The 8634-nt window shown below is 46.7% G+C and overlaps 1 pseudogene; it reads right to left on the reverse strand.

Moving 5' to 3' along the window:
• Nucleotides 1–2410: 2410 nt before the first annotated feature.
• Nucleotides 2411–3542, reverse strand: LOC113020092 (dnaJ homolog subfamily B member 11 pseudogene; annotated as a pseudogene).
• Nucleotides 3543–8634: the final 5092 nt, after the last annotated feature.

The raw sequence follows: 8634 nt of genomic DNA on the forward strand, positions 1-8634 counted from the left end.
CGTTAACCGTTTATTAATAGGACCTTTGAGCTCAACGGTAATTAATTAGCAGTGGAAATAATTTCTGGTAGCATCACAGAAATGTAGCAGTGACAATAATATTGTATGCTGTAATCGTACTGGACAATTAGTGATACAAAACAACTGTTTTATCCTGTGAATAAAAGTATATGTTTTTGTCAATGTACCATAATAACAGAAGCGAAACACAATATTGTGTCAGGACAATTCACTATTTATGCACAATAAACAAAGGAGCATAGCGCGACAATTTCTGTTCAGCGCCAGACTTGCTTGTAACCTAGATCACCAATTATGTTAAGAAAAATGACGTATTAACTACAACAGCAGACTGACCTTCGTGGAAATGCTTGGAGCAGACTAACATGTGAGCTGGAGGGTTCTGGGACGTTATATTTGATCTTTGAATGGCTGCAATCCAGGCCACCCGCCTCTTTGTTACTTCGGAAACACGGCTCGAACAATTTCTCTTCAACGACGTAATCCGATAACAACCGATCTCTTTACCCGTCGGCTTCCCGTGGCTGTCATGCGACCGGCTATTGCAGTTAATAATACAACGGCTTCTTGACATTTTTGTGTTTCTTTTTATCGCTGTGTAACTGAGTTCAATTGAAAACCTGCGTGCGCTAGTACCTCTTGCCATGAGTTCCCAGAATTCTTTGCGGTTTTACCCCTGAGTGACGTCACATTTTCAATCTCTATACAGTGAGTCCATTTAAACCAACCCACTTAGTCAAAAAAGGAACTCGTATGGCTCCTACATACCAGCCCCTAATTATTTTAGAGCAATAATTACATCATACTTACCATGTACTTACTTGGCTCTCTGTGAAGGCGGTCGCACTTTTCTCCTCTCCTCCTTCCCCTTATCTTCCCTGCTTAGCCTCTTGTGTCCTGTCTTGTCTCGCGTGCACTACTTTTCCCTTGAACAGTCTCTCACTGTCGTTCTCTAAAACCTAACAGAGAATTATGGATTTGATCAACTGGTCTCTGAACGCTATTGACACCCTCTTCTCAACGAGAAGTCTGGGCTCGGGAGAGCCCGAGTGCCCTGGAGGGACTTTCCCTGCCGGATACACGATGGATGGGTGGCAAACCTGGAGGATCTTGTGCCTGGCGGGACTGTCTATCGAGGACGCTGAGGATATTTACCTATTCGGAACCATGATAACAGGGTTCTTGCTGATCAGAGCTGGCTTGGCCCTGACTTATCGGAGAAATAAGAGAGCGGAACCAGCTGTTCAAACCCCCCCTAAGCTGACCGCTGGAATTGAAGCGATGGGACGAGGCGCGGCCTCCCACACCGAACGCAGCATGGTTAACACCTTGGAGACGCTTACAGCTGCCGTGAAGACTCAAACTAACACCATTGAGCGTATGATGGGATACATCAGAGAGAGGCCTGCTCACAATAACACCCTTGAGCGAAAGTTGGATAACATCGCAGAACGGCTCACTGCAGGTGTGGGGTCTCAGAACCAAAAGAATGACAACACCACGGAACAGAAGCTTGATACCATCATGGGGAGGCTCGCAGCGCTCCAACGGGAAATCGAGGCCCCAGTGTCAGAGTGCTAAATTCACTGCTCGCATAAAGGAGAAATCAACAATATTCTACATTTGGACACCACGGCGCCAGCTGCTCAGGCCCAAGGCTGGAGCCCACCAAAACAACTCCCTGATAACGACTGTGTGATGACTATTCTTCCCATCCCATGAAGGACACCTGGATCGGCTGGAGGACTGTTTACTTAGCCTGATACAGCGAAGGACACTGTCTCAGCTGAACTATGGCCACGCACACACATACACTTACACTGATAAGCACGCACTCATCCCCTCCCTTCCAAACGCCTTCGATGCTTGTTCCTGCGGGGGAAGGCAGCGGGTCTGCGTGCCGCGCTGAAATGGTAGCATGGTGCAGGACGACTGCTGTGTTCCTTCGAATCACCCCCCACCCCCCTATCCATCCCCTGTGGCTAGTCACGTGCTCTAATGTTGTGATGTGGACATTAATGTGCTCTCTGTGCAGAGGAGTTTTTTTTTGTTTCCTGTTCTCATGCTGTCCTCCCATAGGTGCCCAGCGTGAGAAGAGGTCTCTTTTTTTTCCTCTTGTACTTTTCCCAATGTTGTGTAATTTTTTCAGTGTTATTCTCCCAACGCTGCCGATCTCCGACTGTATTCCCTTGTGTTGTCTTGTTGTTGTGTGTGTAAGTCGGGGGGGGGGTCCTATTCCTCTGTGGGGCAACCTGCATATGGCCAATAAAGCATTCATTCATTCATTCATTCATTCATGTAGGAGACATACTGATAAACATGATCAATCCTTTATCAAACATTCAAAGGTACAATTTTAATTCAAAATAAACAAATATACATACTAATAATACAAATAGACATTTGAAAAAATCAATCTTCATGACTCTTCTGCTTCCTGTAGAAGACACTTTAGTGATCTGCCTGTCCAAACAACCAGTCTTTGTTTTAACACGAACCTGACGTACAAGTCCTTTACCGTCAGAAATTGCTTCCACAATCCTTCCAGTCACCCAAGAGTTACGAGGCGCAGAATCATCGACAACGATAACCACATCCCCAGGAAGTTCCGTCCGATTCTCTGCCACGTCTGACGCTCTGGGGCAGGTACTCCTTAACCCAGCGCTTCCAGAACAGGTCAGACATGTACTGTACTTGCCTCCATCGACGTCGTCCATACACGTCCCCCTTCTGAAACACTCCTGGTGGTATCAATGGCTTGGTCTTAAGCAGCAACAGATGGTTAGGAGTCAAGGCCTCCAAATCATTAGGATTAGTAGAGGCTTTGGTTATTGGTCTACTGTTCACAATAGCCTCTGCCTCACAAAGAACTGTACAAAGGCCTTCTTCGTCCAAATTCTGCACTTTCAAAATGGAATTTAACACCTTCCTGACAGACCTTATGAGACGTTCCCAAACACCGCCATGACGGGAACCAGCAGGGGGATTAAAAAATCCACTTTATGCCCTTTTGCAGCAGCATCTCATGAATCTGTTCCTGATTCCATCCTTCCACTGCCTCTTTCAACTCACGTTCGCCACCCACAAAGTTCACAGAGCACACTTCTTCCAGTGTAACCTCCTGGTCCAGTATTATGTCATTTCCTCTGGGAATATTCCTGTCCTGTTGCTGTCGGTTGCCACCAAACATGAACCCAAAATCACCAAAGAAACTGGAGACGATCTTGCTGTGAGAGCTGTGGTGACCCTCTTTTAGCCTGTACTCTCCATACATGTCATACTGTTTCCTTTTCTCCTTATCTGAGAGGACCTCATAGGCTGCCCCCAAGTCTGCGAACTTGTCCAGGGCTTGCGGGTCGTCTTGGTTTCTGTCGGGGTGTAACTGCAAAGCCAGCTTTCTGTAGGCCTTCTTGATGTCCCTGATTGATGCACTCTTGTATTCATTTGCATCAACAGCATTAACTAAATTGGCCATTTTAATCTCTGGATCATTTACAGAGAGCTTTCCAAAATCAAGGTTCACTGGCCAATTAATTTCTGGTTCAGCAAGAAACTTTGGCCCTGACAACCAGGAATCATCTTTGACAAACTTCCGTTTAAGGCTCACAGCTCGCTGTTCTACAGCCTTCCTATTATTTGACATTTTTACCCGATTGCACCTAAAAGGTAAACCAATGGTGTAATGACCATCAACCATCTTAACAGAGTCCATCACTGACTTCATAAGCTGCTGATCTTCTCTAGACAAAGCAAACTGCTCATCCTGAATACATTCTGGAAAATCAGCCTTCATTTGACCTTCCCACAGCTCATCCAATCTTGACACGGAAATCCTATTGACACTCACATCAAAAATGTCAGTCTTACGATCTTCTCTGAGAGTCACCGTCCAACCCAGCATAGTTTTTACCGCATAGGGACCTCCATCCTGACTTCTAACAACCTCCCATGGCTCTAAAGCCTTGGGCACATTGGTCCCGATCAACAGGTCTACCCCGGAATTTATCTCCAGTATCTTAATATGGCGCAAATGTGGCCATCTACTGAGATGCCATCTACATACTCAGCAGGCATATACTGACAGCTTCTGACCATTTCTCTTGGATGGCCTCTAGTGTATTGCTCGAGAAAATATAAACAATCCTTAGCACTGTGAGCGTGACTCTCCACCATGTGCTCAAAAGCTCTCATAAATGTTTGATATTGCAAAGGATCACCATCAAATAACTGAATGTCACGACTTGGTAGCAAAAACAGAGACTGCTGCTCAGCTAATAAAGTTGTAATTTCATTTTGTTTCTTCAAAACTGTGACTAGATGATCATAACCCTCACTACCTTGCACTGTATGTGTAAGAGGTTTCGATTGTGCGTGAGACTGCGACATCATCCGAGTAGTCGAAACTGCACCTGGAAATACTTGATGTAACTTCGTCTCTGACTGTTCCAACAAAACGACCTTGGGCTGAGAAATATTTTTAACCTTGGGCCTTACATCCAATACCTGCGCTTGATGATCACTTGCATCAACACCCTGATATGGTCGCTCTGGTAACACAGGTTTGAACGTCGGAGCATTGGGATTTAAAAACGACTAAACTCCCCTGCTCTCGTTCTAAATTTAAGTTAAGATGGCGCCGGTGAGGTCGGCTGCTGTCACGACTGCTCCGACCACTTTTTCTTTGTCTTTGTTTTTTAAGTTAGTTTTCAGCGTTTCTAAATCGGCAAAATCATCACCATTGGGTACATTAGGTATGACAGTGACACTCTTGTTTCTATTGGTATACAATGTACTCACAATTCGAAGTTTTTAACTCTGGATCCGAGCTGGCCGAGTGAGATCTCGAGGGAGAACAAAGGGAAGCAGCGGCGGCCTAGAGGGGCTGCAATCGGGACTGCAATCTCCTCTGCTTCACCGAGACATGGCTGAACCCAGCGGTGCCGGACCACGCCATCCAGCCGGCCGAGTTCTTCTCGGTTCACCGCATGGACAGGACACGGGACTCGGGGAAGTCAAGGGGAGGCGGCGTGTGTTTAATGGTGAACAACAACTGGTGCAACAGTGCGAACGTTGTTCCTCTCACACGCTCCTGCACACCAAATCTGGAACTACTGTCCATCATGTGTCGTCCTTTTTATCTACCTCGGGAATTTACATCGGTCATTGTAAGTGCCGTTTATATTCCACCACAAGCGGACACGGTCACCGCCTTATGCGAGCTGCATGAGGCACTCACACAGCACCAGACACAACACCGGGACGCTGCGCTTATTGTGACGGGGGACTTTAATAGCGCCAACCTCAAACGCGCAGCGCCGAACTTTTATCAACACATCACCTGCCCCACCAGGGGTGAAAGGACACTGGACCACTGCTACACTACGGTCAAGGACGGCTACAAGGCACAATCCCGCCCCCCGTTTGGCAAATCTGATCACGCCGCCATCTTCCTCATGCCAAAATACAAACAAAGGCTGAAACAGGAAGTTCCGGTTCAGAGGAAGGTCGCGCGCTGGACGGATCAATCGGTGGCCGCGTTACAGGACGCACTCGATGACGCAGACTGGGGCATGTTCAGAAACGGCTCCGACGATGACGTCAACGTGTTTACGGAAGCGGTTGTGGGATTCATCGGGAAACTAGCGGATGATACCGTGGAGACAAAGTCTATCACAACGTTTCCCAACCAGAAGCCGTGGGTGGATAAAACCATCCGCGACGCTCTGAGATCCCGCACCGCTGCCTACAACACGGGACTCATGACGGGGGACATGGACCCGTACAAAGCCGCGTCATATAACGTGCGGAGGGCGGTGAAAGAGGCGAAGCAGCGCTACGGGAGGAAACTAGAGTCACAACTCCAACAGAGTGACTCTAGGAGCCTGTGGCGGGGACTAAGGACAATAACGGACTATAAAGCACCAACAACCGGTATGACGAACGCGGCCGTGACTCTGGCAGACGAGCTGAACACTTTCTATGCTCGCTTCGAGGCTGCAGCTAAGGTCTCCAACAATGCTAGTGTTAGCGGCGCTAACGGCTGCAGACAGGAAGATACTGCCAGCACCGGAAACGTGCTCGTCATCTCCGAGCATGAAGTAAGGAGAGCCTTCAAGAGAGTGAACACCAGGAAAGCAGCAGGACCAGACGGCATCCCAGGTCGTATCCTAAGAGACTGCGCATACCAGCTAGCTCCTGTGTTCACTGAGATATTCAACATCTCTTTATCTCAGTTGGTGATCCCCACATGCTTCAAAGAGTCCATCATTGTTCCTGTCCCGAAGAAACCCCACCCTGCTTCTCTCAATGACTATCGCCCTGTAGCCCTCACCTCAGTAGTGATGAAGTGTTTTGAACGCCTGGTCAGAGACTTCATCATTTCTTCACTACCAGACACACTGGACCCACTACAGTTCGCTTACCGTCCAAATCGTTCCACAGACGATGCCATCTCTCATCTCCTCCACACATCACTCACTCACTTGGACACTAGAAGGGGGAATTATGTTAAAATGCTCTTCATAGACTACAGCTCTGCATTTAATACCATAATTCCCTCCACACTCACCACCAAGCTGGAGCATCTGGGACTCAGCTCATCTATGTGTCAGTGGATCTCCAACTTCCTAACTGGCAGACCACAGGCAGTAAGGATGGGCGGACATGTCTCAGCCTCCACCACTCTCAGCACTGGAGCCCCCCAGGGGTGTGTTCTGAGCCCCCTGCTGTACTCTTTGTACACATATGACTGTGTGGCCACTACCAGCTCCACCACCATCATCAAGTTTGCTGACGACACCGTCGTGGTGGGCCTGATCTCTGATAACAACGAGACGGCCTACCTGAAGGAGATTAGGAATCTGGAGAACTGGTGCCAGAGGAACAACCTCCTTCTAAACGTCAGTAAGACAAAGGAGCTGATAGTGGACTTCAGCACTAAGCAGGAGAGGAACTACCAGACCCCCGTCATCAACGAGTGCCCAGTGGAGAGAGTGGACAGCTTCAAATACCTCGGAGTTCACATCACGCAGGACCTGTCATGGTCCTGTCACATCAACACCGTGGTGAAAAAGGCCCGTCAGCGTCTCTACCACCTCAGACGCTTGAGAGACTTCCAACTGCCCTCCAAGGTGCTCAGGAACTTTTACTCGTGCACCATAGAGAGCATCCTGACGGGAAACATCTTAACCTGGTTCGGGAACAGCACCATGCAGGACAGACGAGCTCTACAGAGGGTTGTGCGGTCAGCTGAGCGCACCATCCGCTCCGAGCTCCCTGACCTGCACTCAATCTACAGCAGGCGGTGCCGGACCAAGGCCAGGAAGATGGTGAAGGACCTCAGCCATCCCAACAACAGACTGTTCTCTCTGCTGAGGTCAGGAAAGCGATTCTGCTCCCTGAAGACCAACACAGAGAGACTGAGGAGGAGCTTCTTCCCGCAGGCGATACGGTCTCTCAATCACACCACCACACAGTACTGACCCACACATATGGTTCTTACACACACACTGGACTTTCTGGACTTTGTTTTTGCACAACACTGGTCACTATATTCTTCATTTCCAGTTAATACTTGTACAGCTGCTGTTATTGTGTATATATTTATTTATATTTAGATTTCTTCATACATTCTTATATAGTTCTATATTGTGTATTTTGTTGTACAGTTATTTTATTTTCAACTTTAATTTATATATTTTATCTTATTCTTCCCAGTTAAATTTACCCTTCATTCTAATTTGTGTTGTACAGTTATTTCATTTTTAACCTTAATTTATATTTTATTCCTTCCTAGTTAAATTTACCCTTTTTAATTTTTCATATTTATTTCCTATCTTATTCATAGCCTTTTCCTTTTTTGTTTTCTTTAGGTCACGAGCAGTTGTCCAAGCATTTCACTACATATCGTACTGTGTATGACTGTGTACGTGACAAATAAAATTTGAATTTGAATTTAAATAAGAATTCATTCCATCAGATTTAACATTAGCAGCACTTGAGACTCGGGACATTTCAGAGTTTTTAAAACATTCACCTTTGCTGCTGAGGCTGCTATTTCAGTTTCTAAGTCAAGCAGCTCCTTTCTTTTCTTAAGCTGTATTTCTTGTTCTTCCAAAGCATGCTTTTCTTTCAACAACCTCTGTCGAACAAGAAGGGCAGCCATGTCAGCTTCTGCCATTATGCGTGCTGACAAGGCAGATTAAACTATTGAGCCACTGAGTTTGCTTTTCCTACAACTTCTGCTTACAACATTAGAGATGCTATCACTTGGATTAACATCATCTATCGTAGTGTGCCGTTCTGTTTGAAGCCTTTCAATCTGATTCTCCAAAGCCTTAGCAGTAGGTTTCGGCTGTCTTTTCTTTCCATCCACATCACCACATTGTATTAATTGGTGTGTCTCCATTTTTTTCAAAAACATTACAAAATCCAAACGCTGAACTGCACCTATGCCACACAGCCTCATTCCAACACATCAACTTGATGACATTCCCTTCAATAAACCTTGGACACACACAATTAACAGGAGCAATATCCCCCACTATCTGCCTATTAAACCTAACTAACTCAACCTAGTCTTCCGTACATACTAGCGGTGGGTATTTATGTACC

Source organism: Astatotilapia calliptera, chromosome 4, assembly GCF_900246225.1.
Source record: "Astatotilapia calliptera chromosome 4, fAstCal1.2, whole genome shotgun sequence".
In the NCBI taxonomy this organism is placed as follows: Eukaryota; Metazoa; Chordata; class Actinopteri; order Cichliformes; family Cichlidae; genus Astatotilapia; species Astatotilapia calliptera.